This window comes from Mirounga angustirostris, unplaced genomic scaffold (assembly GCF_029215605.1).
Source record: "Mirounga angustirostris isolate CCGP_5_RB_7025 unplaced genomic scaffold, mMirAng1.0.hap1 SCAF_4, whole genome shotgun sequence".
In the NCBI taxonomy this organism is placed as follows: Eukaryota; Metazoa; Chordata; class Mammalia; order Carnivora; family Phocidae; genus Mirounga; species Mirounga angustirostris.
In genome coordinates, this window is record NW_026991712.1 from 140,581,877 (window position 1) to 140,605,172 (window position 23,296).

At 43.5% G+C, this 23,296-nt stretch overlaps 2 long non-coding RNA genes across 3 annotated transcripts in view; one reads left to right on the forward strand and one right to left on the reverse strand.

Moving 5' to 3' along the window:
* LOC123859547 (uncharacterized) overlaps positions 1 to 23,296 on the forward strand; it is a 109,378-nt gene that overhangs the window by 45,901 nt on the left and 40,181 nt on the right. For both annotated transcript variants that reach the window (XR_010410920.1, XR_010410919.1), the window contains exon 5: positions 17,752 to 18,236. This is a non-coding gene — a long non-coding RNA (uncharacterized LOC123859547). The remainder of the gene's footprint in view (positions 1 to 17,751; positions 18,237 to 23,296) is intronic.
* LOC135364168 (uncharacterized) lies at positions 607 to 10,185 on the reverse strand. Its single transcript, XR_010410921.1, has 3 exons — positions 10,067 to 10,185; positions 8,954 to 9,118; positions 607 to 1,397 (listed from the first exon to the last, which is right to left on the reverse strand). It is a non-coding gene; the product is annotated as an uncharacterized LOC135364168 (long non-coding RNA).

Genomic DNA, 23,296 nt, shown 5'->3' on the forward strand with positions numbered 1-23,296 from the left:
GAGTCATCCATCATAATCTGCTAAAAAGATCGGCTCTGGAATGAGAACGAGCACAATCATCTCTTATGCCCTCAAAAATATTAGTTGCAGCGTCGCAACCAATCTGTCAGCTCCTGTGTTAATATAAGGAGGAACGCAGAGTGGGAAGCCTGAGAGAAGCGTTTATTTTGGAGAGCAGAGCATGCGGTCCCAGCACTCCAGGGATGCCATCATCTCTAATAATTGCTTGGAGCTTGGCTCTCTGGAGACTTGTATCTTGATTGTTGGAGCTGGAAGGCAGCTGGGATTGCACCGTTTGCAAGGCTCCACATCCACTCCTTCGGTTCCTCTGGAAGCCAGAATGAGAGCCACAAGAAAGTGGACCATGCTTTTCAAGTGGCAAAAGCCAATTTGTGTTTCCATTCACCCTCCAGTCTCCCTCTGGAAGCAATGGGATGCAAAAATCTATTTGTGATCTTTAACTCCAGGAAACAGTGAGCATATCCTGCTATTGTTACAAATATTTTGCCTTGGAGCAAACTCTGCACTGCCCAAACCCCGAAGGGCCTCGATGAAGTACCTAACCATGTTTAAACCTCACCACTGAGGCTTCTCCAGGCCAGATGAAAAGAAAGGAGGGATACAGCAGTAACTCAGCTTAGAAGTACCTCTGGTCCTCTAAAACAAATTTTAAATATTTTGCAAGAATTCAAATGCAACAGTTTTTGAAAGAGTAAGAAATTGTGCAGCCTATTCCCTTAGTGAAGTGTCAGGCCCTGCAGGAGCAGAAATGATAAACACTCTCCCCGCATATTTAGGAGGTTGTTTCAGAGGCCAAGCGATTGCTAAACCAGTCGTGGCAATCGAATGTGTTTTATTACCAGACTTTTATGTTGAATATTAACTGCACTTTTATTTTTTCCTTCACATGAATCCTAGAAGGCAGGCGCAGAAATGTTGTAGGAATGGTAAGGACATTTGTGATCACTGGGGTGATTTCCTGTGGTGGAAAAAGGCCCCTCCTGGGAAAGTGACTTGTCCAAAGCCCCAGGGCAGGTGAGCGGCAGGGCCAGGACTCTGAAGTATGTCTTCCATCTCATAGTCCTGGGCTCGCTCTCCTGCGTCTGTGCTGAGGGCCGAGTCACAGGTGACGGATTCCCCAGCACGTGATAGGTACGCTGCCAGTGAATTGCTTAATGCTCTGATTCCAATGGTGTAAGAGATTCAGGATTAGTTGACAAATCTCTCAGGCACACGGAAAAAATCAATAGCTTTTCTTAGACTTCAAGTCCAAGTGATCTGGATTATCTCAGAGGTTAGTCTTAGTCACTGTTGTCTTTAAATTTTTGGTACTTTCTCCTGTTTTCAACACTTGTCTGATACTCATTGGCTTATCTCCTGGATCAAGATACAGGAAACTGAAAAGAAGAGGTAGGTGAGAGATTTAACATTTAGTAGAAATGGACAACAGCACTGCAGGATTCATGTTTCTGTTCTATTACCCTGATAGAGTAGTGAGTAAGACCATAGACTCCAGCCTCAAGTCGCCTGGGGTTCAAATGGGATCTTTGACATTTAGAAGATGTATAGTCCAAGATCACTGATCTTGGGCTTTTTCAATGGCTGAGCCTCAGTTTTCTTCTCTGCAAAATGGGAATTACAGTATCTACTTTGTAGGACTGTTGTGAGGATCAATTTAAAAATCTCTTGGAAATCCCATTGCTATGTGTCATTTTGTGACATGTATACATATGTAAACAGTAATAGTAGAACATGAGCAATGAAAAAATTAGACCATTGATTTGCTTTATGTTGATGGAAGCCCTAATTAAAGGTCATTTTTGAGAGAAGAGCATCCTCATGCTGCGTGATGATGCTACTATGTCCTCTCTCTCTGCCCCCTCCCATGCCACCTCAGTTTAGATGCTCTGTGTCCCTTGTCTACGTGGTTGTAGCAGCCCCTGCTCTCCCTCCTCTTCCTCTTTTTTTTTTTTTCCATCTACAATCTAGTTCTTCTTGAGTAACTTCTGTAAAACACATATTTGGCCATAGCATGCTCTAGCTTCCAAGCCTTCCATGAGTCCTGTGGCTCATAGGATAAAGCAGTACAGTCTGGTCCCAACCCATTATTCTAACTCATTTTACCAGCATCATCCCTACACCCTGCATTCTAACCAAACAGGACTACCCACTGTTGCCTGAACATCCCACACAATTATACACCTCTGTGCCTTTGCTCATGATGTGTTCTTGGCCTGAGATCTTCTTTCATCACTTTAGCACCTACTAAATTCCTGGTTATCCATCAAGGCCCAGCTTCAATTTCACCTCTCCAATTAATCCTTTCCTTACTCCACTCCCCTCTTGGCAAAATTAATTACTCCTTGCTTTGTGTTCGATGCTCCTTTGTTCTTACCTCACAAATAGCACTTACTCTATTAAGTTATATTTTGTTGTATATATTTCTGTCCCCAGCTAAACCTGGATTAGCAAACATTCAAAACCATTCCTTCTTTCCATGCCTTTGGTTCTTTTCCCTGCTGAGATCAGAGCTGCTTATAATCAGGTTTAACCAGTGCTCTGGGCAACCCTCTACATCCATGAGAGTTGATACCAGTGTGAAATATATTTGCCAGTCTGCAGCTAAACTCTGACCTGCCCTGAGTGCAGGGCCATGTCTTACTTATCTCTCTACCTCTAGTACCTGGTGCAATACCTAGTACTTAAGAAATGTTAAGTACACGAAGGTGAAGTATGACAGCACTGAACTATTAGATGTGAACTTGAAGGAACAAGGCTGGGCACCAAGAGCATGGAAGGGAGGTGTAGGCTGTTAGTATTACTCGACACCACACTTCATATCCTGGAGCCTGGGATAGGGAAATGTCAGTTCTGATTATGAAAGGAGCTCAGATGTGGGAAATTGTTGCAAAGTAACTCAAAACTGTCTTATACACACATACACATACAGACAGTCTTGTTTGGTAGAAAGATGCCTCCCATACACAAGAAACTTTTAATACCATATGGAACTTATCAGCCATGTGGTAAGGTATTTATCTTCTTCATCCTTCTTCGCCAAATATTTCCAAACAAGTCTTTGTATCCAATTTTATAGAAAAAAATATATCTCATTTTATAATGTAGGTTAGTTGGAAAGTGGGGAGATTCATTTTTTTTTTTTTAAAGATTTTATTTATTTATTTGAGAGAGAGAGAATGAGAGACAGCATGAGAGGGAGGAGGGTCAGAGGGAGAAGCAGACTCCCTGCCGAGCAGGGAGCCCGATGCGGGACTCGATCCCGGGACTCCAGGATCACGACCTGAGCCGAAGGCAGTCGCTCAACCGACTGAGCCACCCAGGCGCCCCGGGGAGATTCATTTTATAGAAATTAAAATTATTATTATTGTTCAGCAAACATTTACTGGATCTTTGCTATGTACCAGGCACTGACTTAACTGCTTAATATGTATTGTCTCATTTGGTCTATACAACAGTGCTGTGAGGTTGGTACCATGATTATTCCCATTTTGCAGATGAGGAAATTGAGCCTCAGATTAAGTAAACTGCATAACATTTTACATCAAGTAAATAACAGAAGTGAGAGTCAAAACAAGATGTGCTAAATTTCAGAAACCATACTCTTAACCATCATGTTATATCTCATGAGAATACGCATTTCATCCTGTAATAGTCAGCTTTTTCACAAGAATGCTGTCTAACAACCACCTCAAAGCTCAAGGGCTTAAAATGACAAGCATTTATCTCATGATCACAGGTCTGCAGATCAACTGTGATTCAGCTGAGTTAGGCTGAGCTCAGCTGGAAGGGTCTGTGGGTTCAGTTTATATTTGTTCCACATTTTTATTTTGGGGTCAAGGCTAAAGGGATAGTAGTTACTCAGGGCATCTTGTGGCAGGCAGTTCACTAGTGCACAAGATCAAAGTGAAACTGAGAAAACACATTTCAGGTAAGCGTCATGTCCACAAACATGTCATCTGCTAATCGCAGGGCCAAACCCAACATTAGTGGAGGAGGAAGGTGAAGGCCCATGATGGGATGGGGATTGGGGTAGATATTTACTGAATAAGAATACAGTGTATCACACAGTACTTTTATTTATTTATTTTTAAAACAAAGTCTAGAATACATAATCCTTTGCATTTGGGCAGGTATTATTTTATTTTTGTCCCTGTGCAAAGGTACAAAATGCCAAAGCTACTATTGAAGATTTTAGCCCTTCTATCCCTTATGCAGTTCTCTGCTGAGCACTAAAATGCAGGCTCTTGACCTCTTTAGAACAGAACCATTGTTGGCAGATCACAAATCCACACTATTCTTCACCTGACTGTTTGCCAAGTTCATAAAGGTGTTTATATTTTTTAAAAAACCTTGCAATAATTATATTGATTTTCTCAAGAGCAATGTATTTTCAGAAACCCAGAAGTTCTTGTGAACAGCTCTTATAAAGCATCATAGAATGAGGTCAAAGAGTTTTAGAGCAGCCTTCGAGGGCCCTTAGTTCAACCTCCTCATTTTACAGATGAAGAAACAAATAGTTTCAGTTTCAAACTTCCAATTATTGCATATAGTGGGCTACATTTTTTTTTTCTCATGTAAGAAAAGCAGTGAGAAAAAAAATCTAGGGTAACATTTACACGTCTTACTGCAACTGTAATTCTGTAGTGGGGACCTCCACTCAGTTTCTTTTATGAGAACCCTCCTAGGACCTACTAACTTTATCACTATAATCAACTTCCCTGATTGTCTATGAAAAACAAAAATCAAATCTTTCCCTTTCTCTTTATAATTTTTATAATCTCTATTTTCAGAGCCAGCAGAACAGGCTAAGAGACACCTGGTCCCCAGCTCCAGTGTCCTGAGGACATCTAGGCCTATTTTCCACAAGGGAGAGAGAAAGAGAGGCACCAAGCCTAGTTTTCCAGAAAGGGAATTATGAATATCTTTCCAGGCCAAATACGTTTGATATTTAGCTAATGTTCTCCCTGATTAAAACCATAGCTTTAGAATGGAGAATATGTTGGGGTGAGAGAGGGAGCAAGGATTAGAAAAATCTAGAGTGAAATGTACAATTGATTACATAAATATCTTTGAATACTTTCTAGGAGCCTGGCCTGGTGTTCATTTCCAGGGTTATGATGTGACCAAGACAGAAAAGGGTCCTGTGCTCTTAATGCTTCCAGTCTAGCCTGGACATGTAACGAAAGAGTTAACAAAGCAAAAGAGCAGGGTGTCAGGAGGGTGTGTAAGGTAGAATATAATCTAATGTATATGGGGAGAAGCTGAGAGGTAGTCTGAGAAGGTCTCCCTGGGAACAGGATGTTTTCCCATAAGGGCCTTTGCGGGGGCTGAGGTAGAGAGTGTTCCAGGCAGAGGCGAGAACATGTGTAAAGGCCTAATGGAACGGAGAAGTAGTCAAAGAAGCTGAAGCTTTGCCAAGGAGGGGAGACTAATGGAAGACTGGGCAGGTAGTCAGGGCCTAGACTGTGGGCACCTTACAAGACAAGAGTAGAGTGTGGGACTTTATTACAAGGGCAAAGCCTTTGTAGTGGGAGAATGACATAATAATAGGATTTGCATTTGTCAAAGGAACACTTTGGCTGTATTTTCAAGAATAAATGAGAGAGGGGGAGAAAGAGAAAATTGGGGAATGTAAGAAAATGACACAAAGAACTAAATAAGAATCTAGAGCGAGTGCATCCCGATCTTCAGCCCAGGTTGGCTGTAGGTGACGCAGAGAGGACGGTTGGCACGCATGGGTACTTGTGTGCACATGTGCACATGTTCATGGATCCTCTCTTCTCCCTAAACTTGCCCACAGCTTCCAGATAGCCCAGCAATAGGATCCCTCCTTTGGGATTTGAGAATATCTCCAGAACATCCTGGTTAAAGGACAAGAACAGCTTTAGAGTTAAAGCTGGCAAACTGGACGCATATATTTGGCTCCCTTTCTCCTGGTAACCTACTAACACAGAAACAAAGAGGATGGAAAAGGGGAAAACAGCAAAACCTGGGGACAGAAATGCTGTCAGACTGGCAGCAAACCTAGCAGACTTGGTCAACCAAGCCGTGTGCTAAGCCTGCAGTGGGGAAACTCCAAAAGTGAAGCAGGAATTAGTGGCACCTGCTGTGTCTGAAAGTGAGAACGAAGGTGGGCCAGACACAGGAGGGTTAGGGGAGAGGGTCTAGAGGTAGGGAGGTGTCCCCTGAGCCCCCTGCCTCCTATGCCAGCAAGTTGAGTGACTCCTTCTTCACTGTAGTAAGTGACAGGTGAGATTCATTTTCGAGAGACGGTAAACGGGATTTCTGAGGCGGAGATGCTAGGCAGAGGTGAGGTATGGGAGGATGCTGTATCGACAACAGAAAGACTCAAGGAATATTGATGGCCCGACTGAATATTTGGGCTCCAGCCTTCTTCCCACACTCGGCTCCGAGAACATAGCAGTCAGGCATATACTTGCCAAGTAGGGGCCTGCAGAGTCTTCTCTGGACATCTGACCAGTCCAAGAGGAGAGGCCTAGGTTGAGGGTTCCCTAGCAAACAGTCTGGTCGTGTGATCCCCCCTCCCAGGGCCAGGTTGGAGCAGGTCAGAGGGTTCTGGAAGAGACTCCGAGAAGATGAAATCAATAGTTACTAATGTGTTTGAATGTATTGAGAGGCTTTTATGCAACTGGGGCAGAATTTGGGTTTGATAAGTGATAAGTATATTAAAAACCAAGCAAATGAAAAAACAAGTCATTCCAGGTGGGAAAAGTTTTGTGCAGGAAAGAAAAAGTACTCTTGGTATCCCATACGACTTAGCTGCCCATAGCGTTTATAGTCATGGTGATGTAAACACTGGATATCAATCTAATGGAATCACAACACCACTATATTGGGCAGATGGAATACTAGAAGTGTTTTGTGTGTGTGCGTGCCTGTGTGTGTTAGAGGTGGAATGTATCTATAGAGAGCTGAGTCGCCATCTTCCATGTTGGAAAACCAATAGATAATATCTATAATTGAAAAATCATGTAGCTACATAAATCTGTTATTTGGAAATTTACAGTTAAATATTAACAGAATCAGACGAGTTGAAAGAGGCTGCCTTTGAGAGCATGAAATGGAGGTGGGAAGCACTGCATGGCTTATTGACTTGCATTTTTCATATACATAAACCTACTTGACTCTTTCATATATGTGTATATATAATGTTAATGAAAATGAACAGTAAATTTAAAAAGGAAAGAAAAAAGTAGTCATGTTAATATATCCCATTATTAGCTTTTTTTTTTTTAAGATTTTATTTATTTATTTGAGACAGAGAGAATGAGAGAGACAGAGAGCACTTGAGAGGGGGAAGGGTCAGAGGGAGAAGCAGGCTCCCTGCCGAGCAGGGAGCCCGAAGCGGGACTCGATCCCGGGACTCCAGGATCATGACATGAGCCAAAGGCAGTCGCTTAACCAACTGAGCCACCCAGGCGCCCCCAATGGGGAAATTCTTTATGAAATCACTTAACATGGTGTGCATACTTGTCTGTTTGCATTCTTTTCTTACTCTTTTTTTTTTTTTTAAGATTTTTTTTATTTATTTGACACACAGAGAGAAAGCACAAGTAGGCAGAGAGGCAGGCAGAGAGAGAGGCAGAAGCAGGCTCTCCACTGAGCAGGGAGCCCGATGCGGGACTCGATCCTGGGACTCCAGGATCATGACCTGAGCCGAAGGCAGTCGCTTAACCAACTGAGCTACCCAGGCGCCCTTCCCATTATTAGCTTTTTAATAAAGCTTTCTCCTGGGTACTACCACAATACCAAGTATACATTCATGGCTTTACCTGGTATTATGGGTTAAATTGTGTTTCTCAAAGATGTTGAAGACCTAACCCAAAGTACCTCAGAATGTGATTGTATTTGGAGACTGGGTCTTTGTAGAGATAACCAAGTTAAAGCAAGAGTGGGACCTAATCCAATATGACTGACATCCTTATAAAAAGGGGAAATTTGGACACAGAGACAGACACACACAGGGAGAATGCCATGTGAAGATGAAGGTGGAGATCAAGCAATGTACCTACAAGCCAAGGAGAGCCAAAGACTGACAGCAAACCATCAGAAGCTTGACACCTTGATCTTGGACTTCCAGCGTCCAGTAATGTGCAACAACACACTGTTGTCCGAGACTTGCAGTCTGTGGCCCGTTGTTATGGTGGGCCCTCAGGAGCTCATACACATGGTATGCGATGGCTCACTTACGTGCACTCTGTAAAGTAAAGGACCGTGTCTCTGACTCTTCCTCTGGAGGAAGAAGAAAAGGAAGAGAGGAAACAAAAGGACGAAGGGGAGAAGAGAAGGACCAAAATGTGCCTAGATTGACCTTGACTCCAGAGGGGAAAAAACTGCCTTTGTGCAAGATGGGTTTTACTTCTGCCTTTAATTCTTTTATTATTTTTAAAATTTTTTATTTATTTATTTTGAGATTTTATTTATTTATTTGACAGAGAGAGAGAGAGCACAAACAGGCAGAGGGGCCGGGAGAGGGAGAGGGAGAAGCAGGCTCCCCGCTGAGCAGGGAGTCTGATTCAGGCTCCATCCCAGGACCTCGGGATCATGACCTGAGCTGAAGGCAGGCAATTAACCGACTGAGCCACCCAGACGGCCCTTTAATTCTTTTATAACTGGAACATATGTATGCACTATGTTTGTAGTTGAAAAGTAAGTAGATAAAACATATACATATACTAAAAAAAAAAAAAAAATGGAAAAGACAACTCTTCAATTCTTCAAAATCTCCAAATGTGAGAATAACTAATTGATGATGTTGAAGTTTAATAAATGGCATTGAGGTTAATAAAGAATAAAAATATTGTATTTTAATTTGTTCCTTTTCCCTAACAAAGTAGGATAACTGTTTTTGGGCAGGCTGGGCTCTGTCTGACTTCTCCCTGGGAACACACAGAGTCAGGGAGACACTGACCTGGGGTAGTCCTTCTTGGACTTGCTTGGAACATTTAGGAAATTTTCCAGGATTGGTCCTTGACGGATATAGGAAGTAAGGTAATAGCTACCATTGTCCAGGTTCCAGTACATGATACATAAACCACACGCAGCCTCTCTGGTTCACCAGGTTAAAAGTTATTACCTGAAATCAATTGAAATAAAAAGAGTCACATCTGCCATGGTACACAATTCACTTCTCCAGACGGCTTTGGCCTGCGCTACGGGACACACACACACACACACACACACGGAGACACACACTTACTCACTTTGGGAGAGCAGAGGCAGCTGCAGAAGCCAAAAACCTCCCCAGTCCTAATTAAACTCTCCAAGTTTCCAGGCAACACAGCCAAGGAAAAAAATCATTTCCAAGCCGAAGAGCCCCAGCCCCCAGCCTCCACCCCAGCAAAGGAAACGGGTCATTTGGTTTAATCAGCCCACGTGCACATTCTCTCTCCCCAGGTTGCCAAGAAGGGGCCTGTACCTAGCAGAGGTATTTGTGTAATCAAAGCTTCTGGAACTTTCCCTGCCAAGGCTACCAATGTGAATAGGCTCCTGAGGTAAAAATGTTCCCCCTGCTGGGGACGGCGCCCTTGAAGTCTACATCAAAATCAAGCCAGGGTCACAGCTGTTAAGGCAGCCCACCGTGGAAAACTTGCAAGAAATCCCAGCCTGTCCTACTCTTTTGCCTCAAGTCTAGAGGAAACAGGCCGCAACTGCAAGTGAGAAAGAGAGGAGCGATGGGGGGGGGGGGGTGGGGTGGAGAAGGAGAAAGAGAGAGAGAGGACAGAGGAGAGAGAGAATCTGCTTTCGAAAAGGCAACACTTCTAACTAGTACTTTGGGGTGGAAGGACAAAGCCACTCCGGAACTTTGCCCCCTTCACCAAGGCAACCTCACCCCAGTCGCGCTCACTCATTCCTCCCCTGTGAGCTGGGGGTCGCAGGTTGGCCGAGATCCACTAGGTGGCAGCAGATTAACTCTTCCAATGCCAGAATGGGCACAGCGCCGACCGGAATTGGGTCTGAAAACTTTGCATCTGGTCATTTCCCTCAAAGGAAGGGAAAAACAAATGGCTTTTTCTGTACTTACGGATCCTTGGCATGCAGCGTAGATATTGGAGGAAATCCTCTGAAGGGAAGATTGCTTCCTGGTCACCCATTCACGTGGTGGCTCGAGGCTGGGTGAAATGTGATTGTGTATGCGCCAGGTTTCATGATTTCAGTGACACTTGGTTCACAAGTGGCTCGAGGGACTAAAAGATCCTTTGAGAAATTTATGCTCACCTTCAGTTCACTTCAACAAATACTAAATACAGTGAGAAAGGAGTGCATTCCATTTCCCCCCGCTGATGGCCAGGGCCTCTGCCCTTGAGGATTGTGGGGACCACAGGCATTAGATGAGGAGTATTCTCATAGTTAACCACCTTGGATGAGTAAAGGAAAGGAGACTCAAGTTTGCTATCCACAAAAAGGAAAGACTTAAGTAAGTCTTAAGGAAAAATAGTCTCCTGAAGATCATTTTACATCGCAACTTCTCTGATATGGGCAGCCTTATGTTTTTAGGGCGAGCAAGCCCTAAAATATGGAATCCATCAGAAAGAAACTTAGCCGGCAGGGGTTAAGAATGCTTGCTGTTCGGATGACAAGGAAAACAAATCATTCTCCTGGGTATTCTAGCCTCTGTAAAGCACCCCCTCAATTCTGCCTATTAAACTTTTGCCACAAATATAAAAATACCGTGGTGTTGATTGGAGGAGCAGGGCGGGAAGGTGAAATTGATTTACTTTAGAAAGGGGGGAGAGTGTCACCAGCCACAGGAGAAATCAATTCAGAAATGGGGAAGGGAGCTGGGGGTGGAGGACAAGTGCTCTTGCAGCTGGGTTTAGGAGAGATTGGAAGCATACAGGGAGAAGGGGGAAAGAAGGAGGAGGAGGGCACCGTATGTGTATGATATATATGACTAGAGAGGGATGGGGAAAGGCAATTTTAAGAGGTTTTGCTGTGCATTTGGGATTCTCTTTGATACGCTTCAAGAGAGCTCGGAGAAGATTAAAGTTGCCTTACAATGATTCTTATTTCTTGGACTGGAAGGCTGCCGAGGCCACGAGCAAAGCACCATCCGGGTCACCAACCCCTTCCTTTTCCTACATGTCTAACTGGTGGGACAGTATCCAGGTTGTAATTTCTTTCAGGAAAAGTCATCCCAGGATCTCCAGTAGATTATACAAAATTAAAGTTTTGTTTTTAATTTTTATTGTTGTGTTAACCACCATACATTACATCATTAGTTTTTAATGTAGCGTTCCATGATTCATTGTTTGCGTATAACACCCAGTGCTCCATGCAGAACGTGCCCTCCTCAATACCCATCACCAGGCTAACCCATCCTCCCCCCCTCCCCTCTGGAACCCTCAGTTTGTTTTTCAGAGTCCATTGTCTCTCATGGTTCGTCTCCCCCTCTGATTTCCCCCCTTCATTCTTCCCCTCCTGCTATCTTCTTCTTCTTTTTTTTTTTTTAACATATATTGTATTATTTGTTTCAGAGGTACAGGTCTGTGATTCAACAGTCTTGCACAGTTCACAGCGCTCACCATAGCACATACCCTCCCCAATGTCTATCACCCAGCCACCCCATCCCTCCCACCCCCCACCACTCCAGCAACCCTCAGTTTGTTTCCTGAGATTAAGAATTCTTCATATCAGTGAGGTCATATGATACATGTCTTTCTCAGATTGACTTGTTTCTCTCAACATAACACCCTCCAGTTCCATCCACGTCGTTGCCAATGGCAAGATCTCATTCCTTTTGATGGCTGCATAATATTCCATTGTATATATATACCACATCTTCTTTATCCATTCATCTGTCGATGGACATCTTGGCTCTTTCCACAGTTTGGCTATTGTGGACATTGCTGCCATAAACCTCAGGGTGCAGTACCCCTTCGGATCACTACATTTGTATCTTTGGGGTAATACCCAGTAGTGCGATTGCTGGGTCGTATGGTAGCTCTATTTTCAACTTTTTAAAGAACCTCCATACCGTTTTCCAGAGTGGCTGCACCAGCTTGCATTCCCACCAACAGTGTAGGAGGGTTCCCCTTTCTCCGCATCCCAGCCAACATCTGTCGTTTCCTGACTTGTTACAAAATTAAAGTTTTTATCATGCTAATCCTAGTACGCAAGTTCTCATTCTCAAATGGGCGGCCTCAGCATTTAAATTCTACTCCCATGATTTCACCGAAAGGACAGGAAGTATCACAGTAAGACAACACTCTGATCATCAAGTGATTTTTGGATGGTGATATCATGTTGTTTTCTTGAATCATTACCATACTTTTGCTGGGTACATGGCAGGGCTAATAGGTGTTTGATGGAATTGGAGTTTACAATGGCTTCCCTAGCCTAGCTTCTCAATTGGGAGCAAGAACCGTTATGTCTTGGAGAACTTGAAATGAGTTAGGTCCTAGGACCCTGATCATGCTACCATCTTTTCCCTCTGCTGGATTCTCCTTACCTCTGCCCATCCCTTTACCACCCAACCATATCTGGTCTGCTTCGCAAATTCCTACTTTAAAGTGAAGACTGTTGAAATGTTCTGGCCTTTAAGACACCTGCTCTGACCATTCACCCATACCCTCTTGGACATAAGTCACCATCTGGTACTGCTGTAATGTTTTCATATCTAGCCTCCTAACTAGAGTGAAGACGCAAACTGTCTTTGTATCTTCAATGCCCAGAACGGTGCCTGGCACCCAGGTGCTGCTCAGTAAACCACTGGACAAAGAGCTGTCATATATCTTGTCATCCCATGCTGAGAAAGCCCAGGAAATCTATCATTTTCAAATACTTAACCCAAAACTCAAACTGCAGTTGGTGCTAGGGAATTCAGTTACTCTTCTAATAATGTGTAATTCCCATTCTCCCACTGGCAGTCTCAGCACAAAGCTCACTCAAATTCACAGAAAGTCGAGGAAAACATCTAACATGATTTGCTGATCATCAGAGCTGTAGGAATATGGTTCTCAAAGCCTTTAGTAATGGCCATTTCTGTGCCTCAACTTCTGCTTTTGGCATGAAACCCTTACTCTTTTAAAAACTGTTTACTTTTTTAAATATAAAAGTACTCCATGCTCATTAAAGAAAATTTGCAAAAGGAAGAAAAGCAGAAAAGCACAAAACAGTTTTCAGAGTCTCACTATGTAAATAGTGAGTCTATAACATTTTGGAGTATGAACGATTCTCTTACTTATGGAATTTAATAAAAACCAGATGACAGCACCCGCGGTCTGCTAAAATCAGAGGCGGCTCCCACGGCGAACACATAGGTGGATTTCGAGGCTGGCTCCTGCAGCACCCGGGGCGGGGTTGGGGGGGAGCACCTGCAGGCACGCCCTGGTGACCAGCACTAGGTGGGGGGAGAGGAGTTAATGGAAAGGGTGAACTCGCACTTTTGGGTGCTTTGGCTTGAGCCTATGGCGCTTCGTACCTTGCCAACCACTCTTCTGTTCTCTTCAATCCCCTGGAGTCATGACAAGTCTCAGGCTGCAGTTCCTTCCGGCTCCCATTCATGCATTACTGGTCAATTCTTCCAAGCAGCAGTGACGGTCTCCCGGGCCTCCCCAACAGCTCCATGACCTTCACTGCCACTGCCTTGACTGAACTTGCCTCGAGCTGCCATCATACTTGATCTCTTGCATCCAGCATGGCGCTCTTCCTTGGACCCTTAGTGGTCACCCCAGCACTGTCCCGTGAGAGTGTAGTGGGACAAACAGCTCACCAGAATTGAAAGATCACGGTAGAAAGAGGACACCTCGTTGATGTAAGGAAACTGGTGGAGGCAGTTTTCAGACTGAGGACAGTCGACCATCTGGATGCCTCGTCAGAGAGCTGGCACTCACTCATCTGCACGGAACGAGCAGCCCCTGGAAGAGCATATACAGACTTCGTGACTTGGGAATGGATTTTTGCACGTGTACATATATTTGTTTTATTGGATGTCTGCAGTGTTTCTGAGCCCAGAGTAAGGAATCAGTGCTGTCACTACACAAAATTAACTTGTGCTCTTTGCCCTGTACTGAGTAGGTTGCCGGGGACACAAAGATACACATGACAGTCTAGTAGGGAGACAACCATGCACCTGTATGGAAGGAAGGGAATTTATTTTTATTTTTATTTTATTTAATTTTTGTAAAGATTTTATTTATTTGACAGAGAGAGACGGGAACACAAGCAGGGGGAGTGGGAGAGGGAGAAGCAGACTCTCCGCCGAGCAGGGAGCCCGACGCGGGGCTCGATCCCAGGACCCTGGGATCATGACCTGAGCCAAAGGCAGATGCTTAACGACTGAGCCACCCAGGCACCTGGGAAGGGAATTTAATATTTATTGAATGTCTCTCTGTGCTTGGCATTGTACTAGATTTTTTTTTTTTTTTAATGAACACATTTAATCGCAACAAAATGTGAATTGGTTAGTATTTCTTTTCATTTTATGTTAGGAGGAACTGAGGCTCAGGGAGCTATTTACTTCCCTAACTCAAGCTGCTGGGATTTTGCACAACAGCTGAAAACCCCCGTCTAGGTCAGTGACATACGGTGGCAGGGAGACATGGGCTAGAGCGGCTGGCTGAGGCTGGGGGGTATGGCCACCTTGCAGTCCGCTTTGCCTTGCTTTCTGAGTCAGCTGTGACTTGGGAGTGACACTATCACAGAGAAGCTGTTCAAGTCAGCTGCAGCCCGACTGCCTTGCAAGCAGGTGGGGCTATTCCTCTGCTTCGTAAACGCTAGTTTTGAAGGAGGCATTTAAATTCTCTCCATCCTTCCAGCTAAGCTTCAGTCTTCCCCCGATCCTTCCCTGACAGTGCTGAGGAGGGACCGGCAACACGACTCTGATGTGTAGATAAAGATGGATTTGTGTGGCTACTGGTGGTTGGCCTCAGGTCCGTGTCTTGACATTTCTGAGCTCTGGTGCCCCATCCATACGATGGCACAATCACTACCTGACAGGGTTATGATTCTGTTTCTTGAGATATAAGAAGTGGTGGCTCACAGAGCACATGGAACCTTTCAATGCTTCATAAACGTTGGCTCGTCTCTTCACTGCTTTCTAAGCGCCACTGTTAGGGACCTATATGGTCAGCACTGGTTCATGTCCTAAAATATTTTCTGTTTTTCCTGTGTGTGTTAATCTTTGTCCCCCAACCCATTTCCCTCTTCCACCAGCTGGTCTTAAGTTCTTTGAGGGAAAATACCATGTCATATATTAACACCTTTTAGGGTGTATGACCCATAGCAAACATTTTTAAAAAATTGATTGATTGATCGATTCTGTCTCGTTGACACCGTGTTCTGACTGTGAAGCGACATGTGAGCAGTGGAGTATTGGAACCAGCTCATACTGGCTTGTGCAAGTCACATTAAATTCTCAGGGAATGCGTGGGCCAGTTGTTAAACTGTGGATACTTAAAATTTTGCTATGGTAGGAGTATTTACACCACAGAAATTGGCAAACCCTGCGACTCAGGGTTTTGCTCCCTCTCCACCTCTAAACACACACAGAGAACCAGTTGTGTGCTAGATGTCCTGATAGTCTAATTTCTGGTGCATCATTATTTTAAAGAGACTTCCAGATGATATTTAGCTTGGTTTTACCAGAGCAGAAACCTGCAGAGTATCTTGAACCAGCTATACCGATTAATAGGATTTCCAGCCTTAGAATTGGAAACTTAAAAGATGTCACTTACGGGGCGCCTGGGTGGCTCAGTTGGTTAAGCGTCTGCCTTCGGCTCAGGTCATGATCCTGGAGTCCTGGGATCGAGTCCCGCATCGGGCTCCCTGCTCGGTGGGGAGTCTGCTTCTCCCTCTGACCCTCCTCCCTCTCGTGCTCTCTGTCTCTCATTCTCTCTCTCTCAAATAAATAAATAAAATCTTAAAAAAAAAAAAAAGATGTCACTTACTTTAACCTCCCTTCCAGTGTAGAAATATCTTCTTTGACATTTCTGATGAATGCCCATTTGGCCTCTACAGAACAACACTCTTAAGGATAAGGAACACATTTATTATCTTCCAGGCAGTCTTTCTCATGGAGAGCTCCATAGTTACTCAAAAATTTTCCTTCGTAAGGATCTGTTCCTACCTCTCCTGTAACTTCCACCAATTGTTCTTGGGCCCGCCTGTTTTCTGTAGCAAAGCAGAACGTCTACACTCACCGAGTGATAGCATTGTGCACACTCTCAGAGCTCCTCTTTGTTGGGCTGTATGGCCTTCGTCCTCCAGCTGTTAAGACATGCTTACCATGTCACTATCCAAGAACTGAACAAAATATTCTAGATTTGGCCAGTTCAGTACATTCAAGTGAGACTCCCACTCCCTGTGATATTTTTCCACAAGCATATGACACCTTTGGTTTGTGTTATACTTAAAAAAAATTAATTCTTTGCATGGGCATCATTTTCAAGCTGGGGCCCTTCAGTGATGTACCTAACACAATTCATTTTATGAGCTCAGCCCTTTACATTTATGGAAGTTATACGTCATATTCCCATGATTGAGGCATTATTTATTTTTTTGAGTACTTATTTTGGTATTCATCGTGTTAATTTTTTAGTTTTGTGGTTTCCCCCTCAAAGGCCTTTCTATAGATAGATTTCAAGACTAAATACAAATATTCAACCAGTTGCAGTTTTATTTAATTACTATTATTCAATAGAACTTTCTGAAATTTGGTTAAATGGATGCCATAAGAAGTTTTATCCAATAGTTTGCTGAAATCAGGCATGTTTATATAATTCCCTAGATTTGTAAGTCCAGTCACTGAATCAAAAATGGTAGTGAATTTAATGTAGCATGCCTTGCTTTTAGTGAACTCAGCCAGCTTCTTATGATTATCTATTTGTTTCCTAATCTGCTTATAAATGTTGCATTTAATCATTGATTCTAGAATTTTGTCTTGAGAAAAAAACTTACCAATCAGTTCTTTCCTTCTTTCTTTCTTTCTTTTTTTTTTTTTTTGAGAGAGAGAGAGCACACATGCACCCAAGGGGGTGGAGGGGAAGAGGGAGAGGGAGAATCTTAAGCAGGCTCCACTCCCAGAGCCCAATGCAGGGCTCGATCTCATAACCCTGAGGTCATGACCTGATCAAGGGTCAGACGCTTAACCGACTGAGCCACCCATGTGCCCCTTACCAATCAGTAGTTTCTGATAGCCATCCTTTCCTGCTTATCAAAATTCAGGGTTTCTTCTTAACACTTCTTTTGATACCCATCCTAGTCACTCTGATGTCCCATGGATTCCATCATGGGAATCTTGCTAGTCCTACTCATATCCTGTTAAATAATTTGTCTGGTTCTTCAGTGCACTGCTGTCTAATAGAAACATGATGCAAACCACAAAGGTGAGTGACTTATATAATTAAAATTTTTCTAATAGCAACATTAAAAAAGTGAAAAAAAACCCAGGTAAAATTAATTTTAACTTTATATCTCCAAATTATTATCATTTCTACATATAATCTGTGTAAAATTATTGATGAGATATTTTACATTTTTTATACTGTCTTCTAAATCTAGTGTGTGATTTCCTAACAGTAAATCTTATTATGTACTAGACATGTTTTAAGTGCTCACAAACCACACAGAGCTAGCAGTGATCACAATGAATCACACAGGTATAGACATGCTCATTTCAAGGGCTGGACATTATTGTTGTTATTATTATGTATTATTTTATCTTGTACTTCATTCCTATTTTCAAAATATTTCTTCTTTCCTTTTCAGCACGAAGTTCTTGCTCACAGTCAAGAAGGCAAGAGCTAAACAGGGATGGAGTGGCCTCGCTTTCTCTTTGTTAATATTAACGAGGGTACCTTTTACAGTTAAAAACCATAAAGAAAGCTCGTTAAGGGCAACAACATCCCCTAGCCCACAACTCTCTCTAGAACCACAAAATGGGTATGTTACAGAGGCCTGGGAGCTAATTCTCTCCAGATGTTTGCAAAGCGAGCAAGACCAAAAGGTGGAAACTGAAATGACTAAACACTTAATAAGGAGCTGATGGAACCAAGGCCCCAGGGTTGGCTCAGCAATAAGTGAAACACAGAGACCCTGTTTGTTCAGAGGAACTTCAAAGCCCCCTATAAACTCCTAGGAAAGGTGAGAGGCAAAAACGCTACAGAGAATCCAGCATTCCTGCAAAGTCAAACTGGGGACTAACTTGAGATGCTTTTCCTGGTGCTTAAGAAGAAGACCGAGGGGCAGGTCTGGTAAGCAGATGTTTGACTTTTGTTTATGCCCATTCTTACATATAGTATGTGCATGTTGGATAGAAGCATTTCTCTAGCTAACCCAAAGGGGATAAACCAATTAAACATTCAGTTAAAAAAAATAGAAAGAGAAAATGCCTTTTCTGTACTAAGTATTCTCTACACTACAACCATTAAATTGCTAATGAGACATAGTTCATCCAAATAAAGTTGGTTATATTTATCTTCATTTCTTTCTTCCCTCCCTTTAATAGGGGGACAAACAACATGGAGTTTGGGCTAAGATTATAATTAAAGAGGAAGAAGAGAGACTAATTCATCAAACATGGTATCAGTTGAAGGTCTGATACGTTCTCTCTTTGGTCACCAGTTGCCCCACAAGAGAAATGCTTCTGAGATCCAATCCTGTTGCTGTTTTTTTGGTTTTGTTTTTGTTTTTTCATTGCTAATCACTGTGACCTCCAGGTGTAGGCTGTTCACCTTTAATATCTTTCTTTGGGGTTCAAAGAAAGAATGAAACACTGATAGCTCAAAAGGAAGACAAAGAAAGTGATCAACAGTGACCCCATCGCCTAAGCAAAATAGCTGCCATGGAGAGGGGTGGAGAATGGCTCTCATGAAATAGTTGTTAAGAGAGAGTAAAACAGTTCTGGTAGTGTTAGCAACTGAGGCGAAAATCCCATCTTCTCCTGGGAGAATCAACAAAGTGGGTCCGCCAGCTTTTTTTTTTTTTTTTTTTTTTTTTAGAACAGAATTACATAGCATTACATTGAGAATATAATGGTTAGTTAAATTCACAATCTCTTTGGACTGAGGTAGACCTAGGTTAGATTCCCAGTTCAGCTGCTCATCAGGTATGTAAACTTTTAGGTTTTTAACCCCTCTTGGATTTTGGTTTCCTCATCTATAAACAGGGCATGAAAATAGTACCTTTTTTTTTTTTTAAAGGTTTATTTACTATTTTAGAAAAAGAGAGTAGGGGAGAGGGGCAGAGGGAGAGGGAGAATCTCCAGCAGACTCCCCACTGAGCATGGAGACCAATGAGGGACTCGATCTCATGACCCTGAGATCATGACCTGAGCGAAAATCAAGAGTGGGTCGCTTAATGGACTGCACCACCCAGGTGCCCCAGTACCTTCTTCTTAGGACTGTGGTGAAGACAAAATGAGTATCCATGCAAATACTTACCTTTATAGCCCAGATCCTGACAAAAGGTGAGATAACTAATGATACCCAAGGTGATGGCCTATTTTTTACTCTCCATCCCAGGCTTTTGTTCAGTTTTCTCCCTGCAGAAAGGTATTCTCTTGGTCTTCACAGCCTTCAGTAGATTCCATGATTTGTAGACAGATCATTTTCCTTCGTAATCTCCAGAGGATGGGTTCATCAAGATTTGCTCCTTGGGCTGGCTTTCTTGATACAGAAAAGAGGCAGTCTCAATTTAGTCTTGTACTTGGTGAATTTCTTAACTCTGAGCATTTGCTGGAAGTATGGTTTTCTGAGATGGATCACTGGCTAAGGAGCCACATGGCACCCTGTACCCATGTTTCCCTCAGTTCCCCTTCTTAGTTCTTTTGTGTAAATGATCAATCAGCATAATAAAGCATCTCATAAAGTCATGGTTTGACAAGAGAAACATCAGTGTAAATAACACAGACAAATACGGTGAGGAGAAACATCTGGATGTCCACTGCTTGTTTCCTGTTGAGAGAGTTTGGGAATTTGGGGATTTTAACAGTTGGACAGGGCTAATTTTGGAAACTACTTCACATTGTCCAAAAAAAAAAAAAAAAAACCCACACATTTATTGCACTTCACTCATCAGATGAGGGAAGTTGGCGGTCAATTTCCCAGGCCTCTCTGAGAAAAAAAGAGATTGGATTGGACATGGAGCAGACAGTTATCCTTCTCTTCCCACTCTTCACTGCTAGGGACCTCCCACTCCTTCATCATGGTTCAGGTTTCCTTGATTTCTTCCTTTCCTGCTTGCATTCCGTTTCCTCTGAGTTTCCAGAAATCTCAACTTTGAATTTTGGCTTTGCGGCTGACCGGCTAGTTAAAGTTAACAAATCTCTCACTTGGTCTATACCTCAGTTTCCTCTTTTGAAAATAAAATTAATACTAATAGTAATAATAATAGTTACATTTTACACTCAAATTTCACAAGATTGTATAGATCAAGGCTCCTCCCTCTCCTTCCTGTTTCCAGAACATTTAATGTTCTTTCTTGCTTCTATTATCTTTCAATACAAGGCTTCCTTCCCATTCTCTCTCCCTAGAAAACTGTGACTCAGCCTTTTACGGGCAGCCCAGATATTGCTGATCCTGTGAGAGATTCCTGGTCTCCCTCTCACAGGTGATAGTGCTGTATGGGGACAGATGGCAGCTACACTTGGGGTGAGCATAGCGTGATGTATAAACTTGTCGAATCACTATGTTGTACATCTGAAACTAATGTCACATTGTGTGTTAACTGTACTCCAATTAAAAAAAATTTTTTTCAAAGCACTTTTAGTAGCACGGGATATCTTACTACACATCTTTAGTAAGAAACAACGAGTTATAAAATAATGCAATCCAAATCTGGTAAAATATGATATGTGTACATAATTAAATTTATTTAACAGGATGATAAATAGGACTCTTCTTGTCTTGGACTCCAGGCTACAGCAGCAAAGCTGAAAGAACCCTCACATTCTAAAGAGGAGATGCTAGGTACATAATTGCAGATGCTATTAAAAGGTAGACCAGATAGTCTTGTAACACCCCACCACCTCAATCAGCCTACATAAGCAAAGATGAGACACTCAAAGTCAATTTGCTTAGATAGGAACTCCCTTTCCTAGGGGCGGGGGTCACAGGTGAACCCAGAGAGTTGTGCTATATCCTGTCTGAGCACCCTGAAGCCCAGAGGGTGGAGGAGCAGTCTGCAACAACAGGGCAAGGAGAAGAAGCAGCAGAGGGGCCGTGTGACTCCACTATTCAGCGTGGAAGGGATGCCTCAGCTTTCCACAGGCCAAGAGAGTATTTTGGAAGGTAACTGGATTTAAAGCTCCTTGAAGGTCACCCCAGCATAAAACGATCTAGGGTTGCTGCCAAAGCTTGGTGTGGAAGATGGCAAGATGTCACTACCACTAATGTCAGGGAGCTGCACACTGTGTGGTCGTTGGGGTGCAGGCCATTAACCCACACGCCCAACGCTCCAGAGACCCAGGGTATGGGAGCCTCCAATCACAGACAGGCCCAATTAGCCAAGGGAGACCTAAGACCGAAGCAGGGGCAGCAGCCGTGGGGAGAGCATGTTTCTCTCTCTTCCTCTTTCCCTCTCTTCCACCCCAATTCTGGAGAGCCAGTGGTGGGAGAAAAACAGACCCAGACACGCAGCTCCCAGTCCTCACTAAGAGGGGCTGGCCACGATTCAGGCCTATGGGTTACAAATTGGAGGATGCTGGGGAGAGCAGAAGTTCTTACTGAAAGCGAGATGGAAACTTGGATTTAGGCTCAGTGAAACTTGCCATTATAATTGAAAGTGACATTTTCCTTGTGGATCCAGTTTGCTTTCAAGATCCCATTCCTGATGATGGAGGGGGAGCGCTTCAGATTGGCCAGTGAAAAATAACTCAGCTTTCAAGGGAAGCATTCACAATGTTCAGAGCCTCCTTTCTTCTGGTATGTGGCCAGTGGGCTGTCCCGAATTTGCTGCTGCCCCTGGAGCCACTCCTCCTGCTGACTACTTCACTCCCAGAACCTTCACTAACCAGATCCAGGCAGCCCTCCAGGAGCCACATCTCCTGGTGGCTCCTGATCCTGGGGTTGACCACCAGCCTCCCACAGAGGCATCTTAGGTTAACCTGCCAACCACTGCTCAGTGTAACACAGACTCTCCTCCGTGCTATGTGGACACTGTCATCTTCGCAACAACAAGAGAGCCCAGTGGGTCTAACATGCTATGTGATGACCGGGGAAGTTCTGTGTGTGTGTGCCACCTTCCCTCATGGACACCCAGGGGAGCTCATGCCTGATCCATTTTGACAGAGACCCTCAAGAGATTGAAAAGGAAGAGCAGGCTGCTGCTGAAAAGGCCACGACCGAGGAGGAATTTCCGGGTGAACGACTGCTCCAGCCCAAGTAAACGGCTTGAGTTGATGGCTACCGAGCCCAGGTGGCAGACGGGCCTGAAAGCACGCAGGTGGCCTCTGTGCCTATCCAGCAGTCCCCCACTGAAGACCAGAGCCACTGGCCTGCCACTGAAGACTGCTCTCAGCTCCCATTGCTCAGGCCACTGACTGGGTAAGAACAACACTGAGTGGTCTTCAGCTGTTCTTCCACAGGCTCTAAAACAGAACATGGAAATAATATGGATAGAAAATTAAACAGTTTCTTAAAAAAAAAAGGGGGGGTGTGGCTCCTGGGTGGCTCAATTGATTGTCCAACTCTTCATTTCAGGTCAGGTCATGATCTCTGGGTCATGGGATCAAGCCCTGCATCGGGCTCTGCGTTCAGCAGGAAGTCTGCTTGGGATTCTCACTCTCACTCCCCCTCTGCCCTCCCCCACCTCCCCCCACTCTCTCTCTCAAATAAATAAATAAATCTTAAAAAAAGAGAGAGAGAGAAGAAAGAAAGAAAGAGAAAGAAAGAAAGAAAAGAAAGAAAGAAAAGAAAGAAAGAAAGAAAGAAAGAAAGAAAGAAAGAAAGAAAGAAAGAAAGAAAGAAAGAAAGAAGAGAGGAGAGGAAAGGAAAGGAAAGGAAAAAAAGAAAAGAGAAGAAAGGTAATGCAGTCTCTAGGTTTAAAACTGTCCCAGGTAAATATTCAGTGGATTCTGTTAGTAGGAGTACCACAACTGTATCTCCTTCTCAGGTTGTTTTCTCTTTTCCTCCTTATTTCTGTGATGGTGTCTGAGTTTAGGCAGAACCTTACTTGTCCTTTTCACAGTGGGAGGAGAAGTCTCTAATCCATGTACTGTGTCCTCATTTTGCAGAGGAGAAAATAGAGGTTCAGTAGCCTGTAAGGGTCCATAGCTAGTGAGGGGCAGAACTCCCTCTGTAGTTGGGCAGAGGTT